Source organism: Siphateles boraxobius, unplaced genomic scaffold (assembly GCF_051911475.1).
Source record: "Siphateles boraxobius isolate OS27281-9 unplaced genomic scaffold, OSU_SipBor_1 56, whole genome shotgun sequence".
NCBI classification, from domain to species: domain Eukaryota; kingdom Metazoa; phylum Chordata; class Actinopteri; order Cypriniformes; family Leuciscidae; genus Siphateles; species Siphateles boraxobius.
Genome location: NW_027509182.1, coordinates 1,076,218 through 1,097,177, shown reverse-complemented (window position 1 = coordinate 1,097,177; position 20,960 = coordinate 1,076,218). Strand labels below are relative to the sequence as shown.

General features: G+C 37.6%; 1 protein-coding gene across 11 annotated transcripts in view; it reads right to left on the bottom strand.

Moving 5' to 3' along the window:
- The window catches only part of mast4 (microtubule associated serine/threonine kinase family member 4), a 184,432-nt gene that overhangs the window by 102,531 nt on the left and 60,941 nt on the right, over positions 1 to 20,960 (bottom strand). The gene's annotated exons all lie outside the window — the stretch shown is intronic.

The following is a 20,960-nucleotide window of genomic DNA, read 5'->3' as shown; positions in this document are numbered from 1 at the left end:
ATCGCTTCGAGTCCGCATTCAAAAATTCAGAACACAAAGGAAAGACATTGATGCGTACTGTATTCTACAGTATATATCTATGCAATAGTTCATTGAGCCTTTTCTTTTAACGGTTTTCAATTTCAGTTACTGTGCGCTTGAAGAACAATATTGTGCTCTCTATTCCAGTGCTGTGATCAAACACCCGGTAGAAAGTAACATAATTAAGGTAAAGCAATAAAGTTGTTTTATGCAAAATCATAGACCTTTATCTACAGATCAAGTATAATAATAGTAAAATTGAATCCTCTTGGTGAGTTTCATCGTGTTGACTGTCGTAACAAAGCGCGACGCGCTGTTTGAATTCTGAATGGACAATGACTGACAGCCACAGCGGAGGGAAGAGTTTACGTGAACTTGAATTTAAACACTTAAATATTCATTTATACCTCACATTATACTATAGACTTACAGTTATAATATAGTTTGTGGAACTTTCTGGTGCTTTATAATGTTTTTGTGCCTTTTGTGGGGCTTAACAATAACACAGAATAGTATACGCATGAACAATATCGGATTTGGATCGTTCTTGTCTGACCGACCTCCGATCCGGCAAAGAATGGCAGTATTGGAGCAAATACCGATACGGAGTATCAGATCGGTGCCCCCCTAACTACTACTAATAGTAGTGCTACAATTTGGGGGGAAAAATAGAATAGGGATTTTTCTGATTAAAATTTAGTTTGAAATCTATGAGGAGGATGAGGAGCAGCAGGAGAAGCAGCAGCAGAAGAAGAAACAGAAGAAGAAACAGAAGAAGGAGCAGTAGAAAAAGAAATATAACAACTAATTAATACAAAATATTTAGTATTTAATAAATGACAACAACAATATTCATAACAAACTCATAACAAATCTGGGAAGATGGTTGGTTGAATATCGGAAAACATGACCTTTATGAATATTTGTTCAAGTAATCTCCCACAACTTTTTGAATACATTTGGTTCTGTGCTACTTGGCAAATGTAGCATTTGCTATCTGTCTATAATAGTCTATAATGTCATTTCAATATCTTCCTATACCTTCCAGTCTACTACCTAGATCAGCCAACAGACCGTTTCTATTTGCTACTTTTCCTGCAAGTCTATAATAATCAAATGATGCTGAAATATTATTTAACAGCCAAGGTCATACGTGTAAACAAACATATAAGTGGTTAAAAAGGTTGGAGAAACTGAGTGGAAAAGTCAACAAGTTCTTACCCTGCTTGAAAATGTAGCTAAAACCTGCTTAATGGCTTATCTGATTTTACCTTGTTTCTAGTTGGTCCAAGTTGGTCAATAGCTGATCCTAGTCTGAGCAGTTGCATACTAAAATGTCAAGTTCCAATCTGATTGCCGTTACACAACTTCTAAGAGTCAGTTCGTATAGAAATTAAGTTGTTGAAAATAAGCACTTAAAAAAACAAATAAAATGTTGCACTATACTCAAAGTTTTGTTTGCGGTACTCAGTAGCAAGTAAACCACATATCCTTGAGCAGAATTGTATCCCACTTTGGTTATAGCTACGGTTATTTTAGCTATGAAACAATGCCCAAACTTAGCAAAATAAGTGGAAAAGATTGAATGCTAACAGTCAAAAGTCCAGCTATACAAAACTTATCCAAAATGGTCTTGGATGATCAGCTAGACTACCATTTGTCAGGGGTGGTGATGGCGCGTCAGGGGTGGTAATGGCGCAGTGGATAAGACACATGTCTTTGGTGTGAGAGACCCGGGTTCGAATCCACTGCGAGACACCAATGTGTCCCTGAGCAAGACACTTAACCCCTATTTGCTTCAGAGGCGTGCGACCTCTGAAATATAGCAATTGTAAGTCGCTTTGGATAAAAGCGTCAGCTAAATGAATAAATGTAAATGTAAATTTGATAAAGCTAATGTCCATCCAGTTGACCATCTTGGCCAAGCAACAACCCAGCTACAATGTTACATTAACTTGACCCGGCTGGTCTTTTTTCCCCAGAAAGATACCCTCCAAAAACGAATTATCCCCAGAACCAGCTACATATCAGGAGTCAATATAGTGTGATTTCATGGGCAGCTGTAGTCAAATTTTTTAAACATCCATTCACCCATCTCTTTCTCTTCCGGAGTGTTTTACAGCGGTGCAGTCTTATTTACATGTAGAGATGAAACTTTAAGCGACGGCCATCGTGCCAATCCCAATCGTCAATTTCACAGTCTGCAGTGTGTTTTTTTTTTCTTGCTCGCATTCTCTCACACATTCTCTCACCTTCCCACACACACACACACTCTCTCGCTCCAACACACTCACAAACCCTTAGTCTTTCTCACTCATTCATTTCAATTCACCATGACTGCCATGTGAATATTAAGTGGGTTCCCCCCAGTTCTCCTCGTTTCTCCAGCAAAGCTTGAATGATGCCAGTTACGAAACGGCACAAAAGATTGACAGTTACCTGCAGAATATGTACGAAAACGATTCTGAAAGGTCAAACATGTAAAAATGTAATACACTCTTCTCCGTCATCTCATCTACCACAGTCTGCCTACAGGAGACCAGGGTTCATTTGGTGAGAGGATGAAAAAAACAAAATCTGACGCTGGCATTTTAAAATTCTTTCAAAATGAGAAAGAACTTGGATTAAAATAAGTCTCTTCCCTGTAGAGGAACAATTGTAGGAAATTATCCAGGGATAATTTGTCCCGATTCAGCAAGTACCATGAACAGTAGGAGAAGGGAACAATTACAACATTCCCTTTTAAAATTAAAGCAAAAGAAGACCAGAGCCTGTTAAATACTTGTCATTTCTCATTCGGTTTTGGGAATGCTCCCTGTGGCGGCGTATGAATGCAAACACTGAACTTCCTCAAGTGTATTCAAGGAAATGGTTTTCGACAACAAGGCTTTTCAATCTATGCAGGAATTGAAAACTTAATCGGCTGGAAACAACTTCATTGACAAAAGTGAAAACTCACACCCTCACCCTTATTGCTTGAAGAACTGCTGGAAACGCATTCAATGAGGAACCCAACCGCTGAAACAACTGCTTGACGTGATTTACCAAAGTGCAACTTGTTCCTGGATCAACATCTTTTTTTGTTCTGGAGCATCTTTGAGTCCTATAGTATATCCTTCTGTTTTTAAGGATAGGTTTGATAATATGCTCTCACTCTCAGTTTGTCACATACAGTATGGATGCTTGGTCAGGACCCCTTGGCATCCCTTTTAATCCACACTGTAGGATCTGAGAGCAAATTGGAGAGAGAAGATTTGTTTAAACAGTATTCCACACAAATTACGAATCAACAATCTAGGAACATAAATATAGTGGGAGCCATCCAGTCTGAGCTAACTAGAGAACTGCTGGGAACCCCCCTCTCCAGCAAGGACCATGAAGGGAATTCCCCATCAAAGACACCAACACAAACGCAAGTATAGCCTCGGGATTATAGCTGAACTGGTGCATTGATACAAAATTAAATACCCCTGCCAAGGAAGCGATAGAAGGATAAATAAATGATTGATGGTTCGTTCAAGTTCGTTATAATGTGCACATAGTGCTAGAAACTTGGGATTACATCATTTCCCTCATCATTCTTTCCTCACTTAATTTCTTTCTGCAACTTGTGTTAATGTGTTTGATGTTTTTCATGTGTTATAATTAATAAAGTCTTGTAGTATTTAAAGTGTTCTTGTGTTAGGCGTACAAATTAAATGTCTTAAACTGCTATATATAGTTTGGATATTAATCTCCACCACAGAGTGAACGATCCATTTGTTCAGGCGTAAAATAAGTGACTCATAATAAATTAAACAAATTAAAATTACCTATTAATTAATTAATTAATAATTCCCTTTGAGCTAAATTGACCTGTTTTAATTTGTTGGAAACATTTGTAAAAGTAGAAATTACATTATTTATATAATTATACTTCCATACATATTGTAAAGCACCTTACTCCACCCATACCCTAAACACTTCAATATAATGCATATAAAAGGCAAATAAAAGTACAGTCGCAGGTTATTACAAAAACAGAACCAAAACAGTATAAAACTATTACAAAAAGTCATGTTGCATATTGGCTATTGTGTAGCTCGACGAACAACACGAGAGGAGGCGCGCTTGATTCCTGCCGGTTCCACAATGAGAGCGGCGCGGCCAGAGTTTTGGGCGCTGCGGCATATTAAATATAATACAAATAGTTTTTCAGCGTGAGAAATATAATGTGTGGCAGGAGAGTGTGACAAAAGACCGAAATAAGTGACTGTCACGCTCAATGAGTGACACTTGAGAGCCCTGACAGTCATTTAAAAGATACTTCCAAACTTTAGCATGACACAGTCGTTCACGAGACAAATACAATACCAATACCATTTCACAATCAAAGCTAATGTAACGCTTTCAATGGTGGCAATTTTTAACGTGTACAACGGATCTGAGCTTTACGGTGGATGCAGACGGTGATCGCTTTTGGGTATGTTCCTTACACAAATCAATCGTTTGGCCTTGAAACACTTGGAATATTTGTGATTTTTGTATAAATTGTGACTGTAGTTGTATCTGCCTGTAATATACTGTGTTCGTGACTTAGTTGAATAAAACGTTTGTGCACATTCACCCGAGTAGTTTCTGTGGGCAATGCTTGCAATACAAAGTGCCTTTAATGATGTGATCACAGCTACATGCTCTGAGTAGTACTGTACCCAGTAAGAAATAGAAAGAAATATTTTTCTGTGACCACGAAAAAAAACTTTCTGAGAGTTCAATTAATACTGAATGTTCGTTGGACGAACAGGTTTATTGATTGTAATATTAATTCTGCTACATCAAGTTAATTCAATTCACTGCTCCAAATATTTTTACAATTAATTCTTCATATTTCCCTTTTGAGCTAATTTACTACAAAAGATTTGTATATTATTTTTAATCTCTTACAGTTAAAAAAAAATGTCTAAATAAAATAACTGGTAAATGTCATGATTTCAGACCTGTAATATTAAATGAAACAAGTAAGGTTGAGCTTCCATGTTTACTATATTTGACTTTCTCCATGTACGCGAGTTGATCAACGTTTATATGAATAAAAGCCTAAATTAAATCTGTTCATATAAATTCACATATAAATTCATATCTATACATCATATGGATTACTTTTGCAATTTCTCAATCAACTTTTAGAAGCATTAAAGTTTTAGGTGAAGGGACTTTCAATGGAGGGACAGACATCTTTTAAGGTTTCAATGAAAAAAAAAAGTATTTATTAAAGATGAACAAAACTCTCGGATTTGGACACTTTTCATTGTTTGTGTAAACTATCCATTTAAGTTAACTTGGAAAGCCCTAGAAAATAAAATTTTCCAATACATTACACATTAAAATCGTTCCCTCAAATCCCAGGTAGATAATGTAATTGTGACCATTCTGTGGACAAAATCCATCCTTCTCTAATGGCAGCCATTTTACTAAATTAAAACACTAGCAAAGCAACTCCCTTTAAGGTAAAAGGGAATGCTAACAGAGAGCCGTTCTCCAGGTGTAAAATCATTTAAGTCATTAAAGCTCTAAAGATTTTGTATAAGGTCTAGTAAGCATAGAGGAGGGTAGGTTTATGGTTGTGGACAGGGTTATAATTATTTGATAGGAAGTTCCAGAACCAACAAAGGATGTTTTGTACATAAATCACATTGTGTATGTGCATCCTGTCCGATACTGATGAGGATTGGGGATGAGGAAAATGGGCAGCATTGAGGTCATTGCAGGTGAGGTAGGGGGCTTTGGCCAACGGTCATGACAGGATGTGAGAGACCTCTTTGTTCTCAGTGGGTGGGAGACTTGAGAGGCTTCCATATGGAAGATGGGCATGTGAGAGAGAGTCTAAAGGAAATGGAGAGATAGAGAAAGAGATGTAGAGTGGAAAGGGGCTACAGAGGTGAGGGCAGAGGGCCTGTGGTGAAGGTTGATTGAGTGACCTGTGAGGTCGAGCTCCGTTCTAGCCCATCTGAGTCTGTCAGGGACGTAAGGATATGAGGCATTGGCCTGCAGAGACCAAATACACAGAGAACGCTGCTTCACAGACCTGAAACCATTCCAGTCACAGTCTGTCCCACCAGGCCTGATAACATCACGCTTTTACTGACACATCAAACAGCAAGGGCAAACTTGACGGCCCCCACAGAGCACCTGCAGTATGAGTATATTATATCAGAGCTTTAGTGATGTCATGCAATAGAATCTTGGTCTCAAATATGTAATATTATTGTATTGAAACAACATCCCACAATTTTTGACTTTAGATTTAGCAATATAAGATAATAAGCAACTCTGTGATAACAATTTTTTTCACTGTTCAACAATTATCATTTTATTAAATTCAGCTTTCTGCAACAAATAAATGTATAGAGAGTTGAATATAAATTATACTGTATATAGTTGTTTGCCTTAACTACAGTAGTTGAAATGTGTACTTGTCTAAAACATTTTTATTGCACTTGTTCCAATTATATCTCAACATCTTGTAACACTTTGAAGGTTGTAAAATGACAAACAATGTCATATTTCACCTGATGGTTAATGCAGTGATATTTCAACAGAAAACCATTTCAAAATGGAACGGACCAGTGAGTCAAGGGTTCAACATCCCAACTGCTCCCACTTCATCAGAAAGACAGTTCCCATTTAACTGCCGTCTCCCAGTGTACACACTGACATGCAGCATGTCTGTAATTCAACTCGGGTTTACTAAACGAGGCTTTCACCTCTCATAACCCTCCTGAGATGATTTTGAAGGTCAAGAGAAACAGATATATGTGCCACAGCAAAATACGACAAGAAAGGACAGCAATACTCAGAAGGTTCTTTTGGGTCCTACTTAAAATATTGAACATTAAACAAGTAGTCGACCGCAGTGGAGTTTCCAATGTCAAATGTTGATATATCCAGAGAGGTGAGTGGCAAATGGCCAATTTAATGCTTATGTAAACTAATGGTCAAACATTTGGATTAAATTAAGATTTTTAAATGTTTTTTTTTTAGTCTCCTATGCTCACCAAGGCTGCATTTATTTGATAATTATTCTAATATGCTGAATTAGTTCTCAATTATTAATAATGGTTCTTATTATCAATGGTGGGAAAAAAAAGTTGCTGCCTAATATCATTGTGGAAAATGTGATTTTTTAAAAATTATTTGATGAGTAGAAAGTTCAATGAACAATGTATTTAAAAGAGAAATGTTCAGTAAAACACAAATAAATAAATTAATGTATTTACTAGGGCTGTCAAGCAATTAACATTTTGAACTAATTAATTAAATTGTGCAGATTAATTAATCTAATTTCTCAGGCAAATTAATCGCACATCAAATTTGTCTGAGAAATTACCGCCAAAAGATAATTTAAAGACATGATTGTGTTAAATGAGGAAAGCCTTAAGTAGACATTACAAAAAGAAGCTTTAGAAAGTTTTTATTTTTTTATTTGATTCAATGTATTAAAAATATATTACACAAAATTCAAGGATCATGATTTTTACAGGTTGGTTACCAACATTCTTCAAAATGTATTTTATGTTACGCAAAAAAATTCTTTATGGACTTTCAGTTTGTTTTCATTTGTCACGTGTCTTCCTTGTTCAGATTCCCGCCACTCGTTTGTCTCCTTGGTTACCATCATTATTAGTTTGTTTCAGCTGTGTTCTATCATCTTGTTTGAGTTATCCTATATAAGTTGTACATTCTCTGTCTGGTCTCTCTTGCATTTATGCGTGTTGCCACCATCTGGTTGTGTTTATGTGTGTTGGCACCATCTGTTTGTCTTTTGGATATTTGTAATTAAACTCGTGTTGGAGTCTTAATCTGTCTGTCTAAAAAAAAACCTTGTGACACATACAGGTTTGAAATGATATAAGAATGAGTAAATGTAAACAAACTGAATTTTTATTTTTGGACAAAATATACCCAATATATACCCAAAATATATTATTTATTTTTATTTTTATGAGTGTTACTCTAAACCTGCCAGTAGGTGGCGGTAAATAAATGGGCCATTGAATCTGCAAATCAAGGGTACGTTTACACGACAACGATATGCTTAAAACAGATACTTTTTTTTCCTTTGAGTTTACCACGTATACACGACACCAATGTCAAAACAATCCCCATTCACACATATCTGCAAAAACTATTAAAAACGCTGTATTCTGCTGCCAGGCCATCAGATGGCAATGAAAGACTAGAGACTGAACACGTAATACAGATGTGAAAGACGTCATCGTCTTCAGAGATTCACTTTTTTTTTGTTTTCAAAAACTTGCACTTAGAAACCCGTTTTCAAAAGTTTGCATTTTCAGCACCCAAAATGCTATTGTCGTGTAAATGAACTGCCAAAACGCATAACAAGTTTTGCGTGAAAACAGGTTTGTGTAAACAGTCCCTAAGAGGCTACATGCTTTGAAGGACGCAGAGTTCAAAGGTCACGCAGGTCAGAACGAGCAATGTTAAATGGGACGGACTAGCCAAGGGAGGATTATTCTTGTTGCCTAGCAACTGTGACAGGCGCGGTTGACGAGTGGCAGTGACATTTTTACTGGACTCTTCTGAAAGTTATATTAAACTGTCTGAAAACAGAATTAGGTTCTCATATTGTCTAAATATGTTCACCATGGTCAATTTATGTATATAATAAAAGAGTATAAACAATGTATAAATCAAATCTTAGTAAGGTATAAGCCAACATTTGAACCACTTAAAAGTTTTCTTTTCAATTATTTTTACATTTGTATCAGACATTGGAGTAAGTTGAAACCCAATTCTTGCATTTAAAAGTGTAATTCGGAAATTTCTCCTCATTAATTTCATATTTATTGAACTGTTGTAAATCAATATCACATTTGCAATCGTGTGTAGCGTCTGGACCAATCACACACACGAATTATTCATTTTATCTAATGATAAAACAATCCGGCAATCTCACCCTCCCTACAACACTTTATTTGAAGGGGTGTGCACAAGACTGACATGACACTGTCATAAACATGACATAACACCTGTCATGAACATGAAGGGTTATTACAATGTCAAATGCAAAAGACATTTTAAACAATGTCAACTTTGCAACTTTTAAACAACTTTTAAACAATGTCAACAAAGACTCCTTCATGTTCATGACAGGTGTTATGTCACGTTTATGACAGTGTGATGTCAGTCTTATGCACACCCCTTCAAATAAACTGTTACCGACCAGTGTAACTTCCCCCGAGACTAACATCCCAATGAAGCTAACACTACTGGCAGAACTCGGGGTCCTGTTACATAGATAAGGATTTTTACGACCTCTAAAAGGTAATTCCTGAGAGATGTGACACTCACTTAATTCTCCTGAGAAGGAGAAATAAACCCTGTTAATCATATATATATATATATATATATATATATATATATATATATATATATATATATACATATACATATACATATACATATACATATACATATATATATATATATATATACAGGGTTTTTCCTGGCTCAAAATGAGGCGGAGGTGGTAAAATTGTAACACTAGGGGGGTCCAGGGGCATGGCCCCCCGGGAGAAAAGTTTGTACATTTTAAAGATAAATTCATTAATCTGGTGCACTTTGAGTCACTCGAATCTGTTGTTAAAAATAAATAATAATCCACCCGCCAACCATCCATATTCTTTGATTTAGATATCTGCATCTGATCATCACATTACAATTATTCAATTAAGCATGATAATATGGTAACATATCACACAATTAACATTTATTTAAATTAAAAGTTCTTCGTTTGGCAAAATTACATTTTCTTTATATTCTAAACAGAGGCTTTACTCGCTTTAAACTTATTGTCAATGTTTCATTTTTGAAAACACTCTTATCAGAACAATTTTTTGTACCTTTATAAAGGGCATTTTCCCCCTAATTTTATTTAATGTATGCTCTAAATTTCATTTAAAATTCTTACATTTTATCAATGCATTCAATTAAAATAATAAGACACTAGGCTGTTACCAATCAAATTAAATAATTTACATTGAAAAATTATAACTGTATTAAATGAGATTATTTTGAATATTTTTTGAATATACAAGGAATGTTGAAAAGAATGATACTTTGAAACTAAACCGCCAGTAGGAGGCGGCAGGCGGCCGTCTTAATGAGCGAGTCATTGAGTCATTAATGTAAACGATTCGTTCAAACGGCTGATTGATTCAGAATGAGGCGGTTTAATAATGGGCAATTGAATCTTTGACTCAAGCGATTAGTTCCAAACGCTGAATGATTCAGTAATGAATCATGGATGAGTGTTGCTGTGAGACGCGATATGGTTCTGTTGTTTGGAACTATTTTCGCTGCTAAAACAGAACAAAAACAGTCTAAAAATGTAATTTTGTAAAATGTAAACTTAATTTTAACTATTTGTTTATTGAACTGTTATGAAATTAATATCTCGGTTTCAATCGTGATGGCATTCAGGAAAAAACAGCACTCTGGTCGTGTGTAGGTTTCTTAACTATAATTAATGTTATAAATAACTGCCGAGACTCAACAGCGCAACTTTGTTACCGTCCGTACATTAGGTACCATGATGGGGGTTCCGTGTCTTTATTACACTCATTCAGCTGTCATCCACCCTCGATTGAATGGAATGTTTTTATTACTCGACCCGCGGATTATGATCCGTGCAGCACTATCGCCAAACTACACGGTTAGAGAATGGACACAAGCGGGAATCGCGACAGAACTGTCACGGTGGAAAAAGTGTATATGAGCACATGACTGTCTGTCCGAGTTTTGTCGAGAGGCGTCTATGCAGGAAAAACCCTGTATATGTATATGTATATATATATATATATATATATATATATATATATATATATATATATATATATATATATATAACCACTTGAGAAATGTATAATCTAGTGGTGGGCCGTTATCGGCGTTAACGTGAGACTCTTATCGGGCGATAAAAAAAATATCGCCGTTAATCTATTCTCAAAGTTGGGTTGGGATCATAAAGTGAATTTTTCGAATATCGTTATATTTTCGCGCAATTCCATGTGTATAGCCTAGTATATTTGACATAACTGACGCCGCGCCTACTCTCACAGATCGCGCAGCAGGGTATTTTCCTGTCAGGGACACAAGGTGTATACTTTTACATGTTACGTTGGGCGACGTTCCTCTCGTTAATTTATTTTAATGTAATTACATGTTGTTAAATGAGTTTTTTCCAAGCGCGCTGTATCTTTTGTATGAGCATGAGCGATGCTCAATTTACAAATGAATCACTCTTTTGAGTCGATTCTGTTCAAAGACTTCATCAAACAAGTTGGCAGATCTGTCTAAATCGGTTCGCGAATCAGTCTGAATGATCTGTTCAGTTCCTAACGCACTGAATCGCCTGAAGCGCGTTCAATCACACTCGACTCGGATTCGTAACTGGAAGATTTAAGAACATCAAGAGCGTTGGATGAAGTGGCCGTGGATCTAGTTTAGTCTAGTGAAAGCAAATCTGCAAATGCATCATATTTTTGCCTGCGATGAAGACAAGTATTAGTTGAACATCTTCGTACGCTGTCTGTGAATGAATGATTCCACAGAACGATACATTCGATTTCATTTCTTTCAGGTAATACATTTTACAACCAAACAAATTATTACGCCACGATAGCACTACTAAAAAGTATGACATTATCCGTTTTTTTGGACATATACATTAATTTATAGGCTACAAAAAACCGCTTCAGAGCGTCGGCGCACTGGCCAAGGTTAACAGGTTAAATAAGCTACCATTGTGTACAGTTTATGAAATGAACACCCGCCATCCCGCGGTAATGTGTGTGTATTGCGTCACACGAATAGTTTACATTGATTGAAAACTAATTTGTTTAAAAAGAAGGAGGCTATTGCCGGTAAAGGCAGGTTCACATAAAATCATTATGACATTATTTTTTGATCTAACGATCGAGCATCTGGTTTGGCGATGCAAAAACGGACTGTAGTTACGTCGTTCTTATTGTTTTTTTCTTCTTCCAATTAGCCTACTATGTAAAAAAAAAAAAACGAAAACATGTTACTTGTTCAATTAATAAACAGTTTGTTTGATGACAAATCGCTAAAGATGAAATTGGCCTCCCTTTCTGTCATTGTGAGTGTGCGTTTTTTTTTTTTTTTTTAACAATATTCGACTTTTGCTCCTCTATTGTCGAATGGCATTTTTGGCAGAAATTCACATCTCTACGCAAGGCGAACTATTCTCAAAGACATACTTTTAGTCATTATTTGGGTAGCACACATATTCTGAATGCCTTCGGCAGAATTCAATTGAGCCATTTTAATCTAGATTAATTCCAAAATTACAGTGAGATTAATCTAGATTAAAAAAATTAATCTATGCCCACCTCTAGTATAAACGTATCTAATTTTCACATCTCATGATCTCATTTTCCTTCTGATGTTGTTTTGACACATTAATCCAGTTGAGAACCACTGGATTAATGTTTCAGACTTTGCATACTATGGTTAGCCACCATCATATGGCATATTTGGTCTCTATAACTTGGTACTTTGAAGATCGAAGTGACTGTGTACATGATATGTCGATAACAACAACATATTAGTACTACAATAATATTTCATAGTTCTTCATCAAGCTAACACCCATTCAGCATGCACATGCAAATGAGCCCTCTTGGAACAAAGACCCATAAATCAAATTCTCCCACCGGGAAACTCCACCTTTCTCATTGGTCGAGCCAATCCTGAGAGGCGGGACCTTTCTAAAGCTTCAAATAACATCCTCAACAAGCCCTCCCACTCTTGATTTCTCAGAACGTTCGGGTGTTGTGCTGTCCTGCGTGGCCTCACCAGGGCCCCAGGGCTTGACCAAACCAGCCATGTGCTCATTAACCCTCTGGGGTCCAAGTAGTTTTTGGGGTCCTTGAGATGTTTTTACATGCCCTGACATTTGTGCTTTTTTCAGTTGCTTATAAACATATTAATGGCAAAGGTGTAATTACACTCTATTTAGCACAAACAGGGCTACCATAATATGTGAGCAAGATGTATTTACATTTTTGTATTTTTGAGAGAATATTGTTTATGCATGGTTATTGAAAAACTTAAAGTGTCTGAAATAAGGCCACAAAACACATACTAAATATGTGTCCACAAGACTTTTGACTAATGGGTGTTGTTGCCTAGAGTTTTTGCTTCAAAATGATCTGAAAATCATCTTGCCTAATCATTTACACAAAACAATACATTGATTTAAATTGTATAAGACACTTTTTGATTGGAAAGGCAATATGCGTGGAGGCGTGTTCACACCTGAGAAGACAATGGCCGGATAAAGTGCCGCATAATGAGCTGCATATTAATGAGCCTTTCACACATGGTGTGTCAATGGGTACCAAAGAATGCTATATATAAATTATATATATGTGACCAGTCACGGAAACTAGGGACACAAGTCGGTTCTGGGGCATTTTGAGTTATTCATAGATTCTGAGAGTATAATATCCAAGCTTTCCAACGATGTGTAACATGTGGAAATCTGATAATATTTGGAGAAGTTGTGGCCATTTTAAAGTAGGCACTTAAAAAAGCTCAAAGAGGAGAAAACGAGCTCTAAAGATTGTGCAGTTCTCACCTTTCTCTGCTGCTGGGGGTGACAATAGGGCTCATTTACATCTCATTTAGATAAGCCATACCCCCTGTAAAGCTCCCCCCTTTACAGCTTTTTTTGCACTTCGAATGAGTGCACTTCTGCCGCACTAGGCGAAAAACAATTGTGCTGCCCCTCTATTTGCAACGTACCAGCAACAACACACAAAGACCAATAATGCCATATAGCCTGCATATAACACGAAACCAGCAACAACACATAAAGACCAATATGCCATATACATATAACGCAAAACCAGCAACAACACACAAAGACCAATATGCCATATAGCCTGCATATAACGCAAAACCAGCAACAACACACAAAGGCCAATATGCCATATACATACAGTATAACGCAAAACCAGCAACAACACACAAAGACCAATATGCCATATACATATAACGCAAAACCAGCAACAACAAACAAAGACCAATAAGCCATAGGCCTACATATAGCGCAAATAGTGCGCAACGCTCGTGTGCCCAAAATGTCAACAATATTAAAGTTTATGTAGGAGGCAAATGCCTGCTGGCATTTTTCTTTAAGCAGTCATTTCTGCAATTTTCCAAATAATCACATTTCACCTCCTCAAATTACTGTTGCAAATCTCTTTACACCACTTTCTTATGTGCGTATACACACACAAATGAAATGTCCGCAAGCACATTATATCATCAGCAGGTTCAGCATCTTAAATAACGACTAAAGAGCAAATGAAGCTTAACTTACATTTCAGAAACACGCACGGCAGGCCTTCATCGCAGCAAAGGTCTTAACTGCATCCTCTATTTCGATTCTCCGTCACATATGAAACAGCCAGCCACCGCTGTCAGCGAGCCGAGCCGCCGTATTGAAGCACTGAGGGCGCGCGCGCTGCGCCCATACCTCCGGTTCAGTTTCCCGAGCCCACGAAGTGCGGCGAAAACATTTTCGGTGTAACTGCCAGACGGTTCATCTCGTCTGCGACAATCTTTGCGTATAAAATATATATATATATTTTACAATTACAAATTGTAACCAATTACAAATAGGTTACAAATTACAACAACAATTACAATTTTAACAAAATTTTTAGTGTATTCTTTCTTTGTAAAAAGTATACATTTATCATACGTATTTAAAGGTAAGGATTCATTAGTTTGAATATTGGAACAAACACTATAATAACATCTTAGTTGATAATTCAATATACCTACTTTATTTTTGACAAAACATCATACTATAGTATATTTAACATATGAGCAGAAATTGACTAACACAAGCTTACCTATTTAAAGTGGCAGTAGTCTTTTTTTACAGTCAAAACTTTATAATCCATCCAAAACTAATCACGAAATCTTGTCTAAACATTCATATTTAGTCTGTAACATATTGTGTTCATGATATATTAGCATATACATGTTAATTTGCAATTTGTTGCTTATACAGACATTTTATTTCAACATATTTCAGTCTATTTTTTACTCATCTCAGTAGGCTATAGCAATATACATTGAACGTGTTCATGTAAAAATAACATGTTTACTAATATAGATGTGAGAGCGAATGAACGGCACAGACACGCGATGTATAACTGAAGTAAACAGCGCGCGCCTGTGCCGTTCATTCATCATTTACACACAGACACGCAATTCATATTCAAACAGTCTTTTTGCGGTTTACAGTCAGACACTATTCAATATCGCGATTAGAACAAAGCACTTAAGAATAAATGACTTACTACATCAGCTGGATCCGTTGCTCCTCGAAATGAAACTACCAGCACTTCTGGTACATTTTCCAGGATTATTAGATGGTATTATTCCTCACAGCGCAGCAAGACGAGGTAAAGTGCAAGATTCTTATTAAACATGATGTGTTTTACAATCCAGAGTGGGTGTTGGTATGTTTGCATGGCTTGCTTCACATCATTTGCGTTTCAATAGCGCGTGCTCTCCGTGGGCGTTGCACATTAACGCGTAATCAGGTATAATGAGCTGAAAAGAAAAAGACTGACATCTCTCTCTTTTCATACAGATTACATAAACTGAGATTAGTTGTTCTTTATATAAATTAATTCATTTAAAAGAAGAGAGTTCAAGCTTCATGTTTGTATGTTAGTTTTGTTTTTGTGTTTTTGTTAATAAAACTTGTGCACAATATGTGTTTGGTTCTGACTCCCTGCTTGCATACAAAGTTTAATTTACAATCTTGACCCTATTACATGCTCTAAGTCCTGTACATGCTAGGAAAGACTTATTTTTCTGTAGAAATGAAAGATACCCTTTTCTTAGAATAAATGAATAATCAAAAGAGTTCGTTGGACGAACTGCTTAATTGATTGTAATGTTAATTTAGCTACCTCAAGTTAATCATATTAACTGATCCAGATATGTATAATCAATTATAACCAGTTATTATTGATTACTAATATTTAATAGAGCTGATTTGCTACATGTGCTATTCGGAACAAAAACAGCACTCGTAATATTGCAGTCATTGCCCGTGTGAATTACTTAACAATATCATATGAAACACTCATAAATGGGCATTTTTGCCCTGATATCTTCAATTTTAGGTGCATTCTTATTGCATTCTATAGACTACAACACACAGTAAGTTGCTGCCCTGCATCACGTTCTTCATCAATCAACTGTATGAAATGTAAGATGACCTATGTAGGTCTGGGGGTAGGGCAGGTGTGTAAATTGTGTCACCTTATTTTACTTAACTAATTAATGAAATTAACACGTTAAATCGACAGCCCTAGTATTTACTGTCAATCAATCTATAATCAGTTTAATTTGTCCCTTAATCAGCAAAAACTGTTTTCAACATTGATAATAAATAGAGATGTTTCTTGAGCAGCAAATCAGCATTGATGATTTCTAAAGGATCACGTGAAACGGAAAACTGGAGTGATGACTACTGAAAATTCAGCTTTGCCATCACAGGAATAAATTGCATTTTAAAATATATTCAATTGAAAATTGTAATAATAATTTTACAACATTACTCTTTTTACTGTATTTTTGATCAGATGAGCATAATATAGCCTTGATGAGTATACAGTGAAAAATCGTGATTATTACAAATGTTTGACTGGTATAAATAACAAAATGTCAAATAAATAAAGTATGCAAGTATGTAAGCAGCTTGTATTGGCCCAGGCAAATAATTTAAAATGATATCTGAAGCACAAATGTAAAACCTGAAAAGTCGTTGTTCGAGTGACGTTATTCTTCCTGCCTTGCGGTTCTGGCTCTAGAAAACAAGCTAAGACAAAAAACACTGTTATCAGTAAAGGACATCTCTGGCCAAAATAATGAAGGTCTCATGGCCACAAAGCCTTAACATCAGGATTATAATGTCTTATCTCCATATCTGGCCAGGAGGAGCTGTATTGATTTCCTGTCAAAGTTAATCATGCTCAAGACAGACGAGATGCCATGACAGAAGCAGGTTAAATCTTCAAGCTGATCTTAGATCAGATTTTTGGCTCTCTCTTACAGTGGCTCTGATTAAGATTTGTTTGGCTCAACGGGTCCAAAATCAGCATGAAAACACAAACGCTTCATTGTTTGCTTGCTGAAGGGAGAAATATGGAGGAGGGGATGAACCCACATGAAGTCAGGGTCTGCCACCTTTTTGAGGACTTTGCACTAATACTATTGCAAACAGATAAACAATTAATGGGGTAGAAAAGGCTTTAAACTCACACAAATGGTAAAGTGCAGGCTGCATCTCAGCAAACATCCACTAAGACCAGCTCCTCTTGGATTTATTTAAGCCAAGCAATACAATGCCAAAAGCTTTAAAACATCAAGACAACTGCAGACATTTCAAGTCCTTTTACCATAATAATAACGTTAATTTCTACAGATATAGACCACATACAGGTTTGATATTGGTTGCAGATTATATACCATATTTAAAAAAAAAAATTGTGAAACGTGCTGTCAATTATATTCCAAAGTGACGTATATAATAAAATTAATGTCAAGCATGCAAAACCAGTTTAAGCACGCACAAGTTAATTTGTAAAGTGCATTTCCCACATGCTGGGCATTTTGTTTTGCTTTAAATAAAATCATTTTGGTTTAGTGTTTACAATAAATGTAGCTTATAATGAATTATGCCACTATAATTTATGTTTGTTTTTCACTTCTATTCTGTACTGAATGCTGTTGAATTTAAAGGATTTGTTGTGGAGTGAGGGGAACTAAAATCAATTTTTATAGTGTTTATAATGTGTTACTTACTGATATTTTACATTATTTCTGAATGCAATAATAAAATGGTACTTAATATTAATAATAAATATTATTTATAACGCACTTTACATCAATTCAATGACCTCAAAGTGCTACAAATACAAAATAGAATAAAAACAGAAACATTAAATTAACACTTTTAGCCCTAAAAGGCTTTTCTAAAAAGATGGGTTTTAAGGCCTTTTTTAAAAGAGTCCACGGTCTGTGGGGCCCTTAGATGGATAGGGAGAGCATTCCACAGACTGGGTGCAACTGAACAGAAGGCACGGTCACCCATAGTACGAAGCCTTGTCCTCAAAGGCTGGAGGAGGTTGGCCTGTCCAGAGCGAAGATGGCGTGATGAGGAAAGGGGAGTGATGAGTTGTTTGAGATATAGGGGGGCAGTGCCATGGAGGCACTGATGGGACAAAAGGGAAACTTTGAATTCAATCCTGTACTGGACAGGAAGCCAATGGAGCGATTTGAGGATGGGTGTAATGTGGTGGTACTTCCGCACGCCCATCAGAATCCTATCCGCACAGTTCTGGATGTACTGCAGCTGCTTGATGTTCTTGCTTGGGATCCCGATAAGGAGTGCATTGCAATAGTCCAGCCTGGAGGAAACAAAGACATGGACCAGTTTTTCAGCATCAGGGAAAGTGAGCATTGGGCGAAGTTTTGCAATGTTCCTAAGATGAAAGAAAGAGGTTTTACAAAGATGTTTAATGTGGGCCTCAAAGGTCAAGTGAGGGTCCACTCTAACACCAAGGTTTGTGACTGAGGAAGAGAGGTGGATGTCATGACCAGAGAAGAGGATGCTGGTGATGGTGGATGACAGATCCTTGAGGGACACCACAAGTGCCAGAGTGTGTGTCCGATTTAGCAGCACCCAGGGATACATACTCAGTTCTGTCCGTGAGATATGATGTAAACCAGGCCAGAGCAGTATCAGAGAGTCCAATGGAGGAGTGAAGGCGGTGTAGAAGAATATGGTGGTCCACGGTGTCAAATGCTGCGGTGAGATCGAGAAGGATGAGAAGTGATGGAGAGCCAGCATCAGCCGTCATCAGCAGGTCATCGGTGACCCTGACCAAGGCAGTTTCCGTACTGTGGCCAGAGCGAAAACCAGACTGGAACTTCTCATAAAGACTGTTTGTTATGAGATGATTGTGGAGCTGAGCAGAAACTACCTTTTCCAGCACCTTTGACAGGAAAGGGAGGTTGGAGATGGGGCGGTAGTTGGCAGGTACTTCGGGGTCAAGGCAGGGCTTTTTGAGTATTGGCTTAATAACCGCAGTTTTCAGAGACTTAGGGACTTGGCCAGATTGGAGAGACTGATTGATGATTTTGGTGATCATGGGACTTATTGCAGAGGAATGACTTTTTATCAAGGCTGAGGGAAAAGGATCCAGATCACAGGTGGAAGGCTTCATCTTTCTTAGAAGGTCTTCGATGTCATGCTGAGTGATATCCATAAAACAGCAAAGGAGCTGTGTAGTCCCAGATTGAGGGTCAGTGGATGTAACTGGGGGTACAGAGGGGTTAGGGAAAAGAGGGGGGGGTGCGAGGGAGCAGACACAGCGGGGGGCTGGAGGGCAGGGGGGCTGGAGAGAAGGGAACAAATCTTTTCAACTTTTGTTTTGAAGGAGATGAAAGTATTGCAACACTCCTGCAAGTTCTCTGAGTGTAGGGGGAACTGAGGTTTGAGGAGATGATTTATAGTTGAGAAAAGTGGCTTAAGTTACCAGGGCTATTGTTGATTATATGAGAGTAGAACCGGGACCGGGTGTCACTGAGGGACTTGCTGTAGGCCCTCTGATGTTCCCGGTACGCTAATTTGTGAACAGCAAGCCCTGAGTCCTTGAAACGCCGTTCAAGGACACACCCTGTTCTCTTCTGCAGCCGCAGCTCCCTGGTGTACCAGAGATCCACAGATTCAATGACTGACAGGGGGTTAGCAGCAGAGAGATGACGGAGATCGGTAGTCAGGGTGACTGGATTGATGTTTTTAAGGTTCCTGAAACTGATTTGTCTGCTTGACTTACTGAGGGGGGACAGGATGGGAAGCTCCATTGAAATGGCCTCATGTTCAGACATACCCAGATCGTGCACCAAGAGATTGCTGATAAAGGTGGAATTAGTGATCAGCAGATCAAGCGTGTGGCCTCTGGAGTGTGTTGGGACGTTGACGTGTTGAGTGAAATTGAGACTGTCAAGAAGATTAGTGAATTCAGCTACCAGGTAGGAAGAGGCATCATTTACATGGATATTAAAATCACCAAGTATGATGATATTCCCTGAGGTTGAGTAAAGTGTGGTAAGGAGATCATGCATCTCAGGAATGAAGGCTGCGTTCGGTTTGGGGGGCCGGTAAATCAGGAGCATTGTAGTAGAAAGTGGCAGTTTGCATTTGAATGCAAGGCATTCAAAAGAATAGTGGACAGGCAAGGACAGGGGGGACAACTCAGACTCTACCCGGTGCACAACTGCAAGACCACCACCGCGGCCAGTGGTGCGAGCCTTACTTAGGTAGGTATAGCCAGGGGGACAGGCTTCGTTTAGACTAGTGTAAACTTCTGGTTGTTGCCAGGTTTCAACTAGGCACATGAAGTGTATATGCTCATTGATGATGGGATCATGAATAAAAGATGCCTTATTATTAAGGGATTGTACATTTAAAAGTTCAATTTTGACTGGAGATGCTGGGTTGGAGTTAGCAGAGTGTCTCTGAAGGGGCCGGAGTAGGCTGTGATCCACTCCACGTTTTATGTCCTGCATGGAATGAAATAGCCTCTTGGTGGCAGCGCTCTGATGACGTGTCAGTTGTGTGACGGGCGTCCAGATTGACGGAATATGCTGCTCAGCCTGCTGGTGGTAAACAAAGCATCTGCGTACACTCCGATGGACATAACGGGAGCGACGCAAAATTCTGAGTTCTCTTTTAATGGAGATGTTAAGTCCAGGAGTAAATACAGAATTGAGTTTATGGAGCTGTGAGGAGGAATAACTGAACGCCATGCCGAACA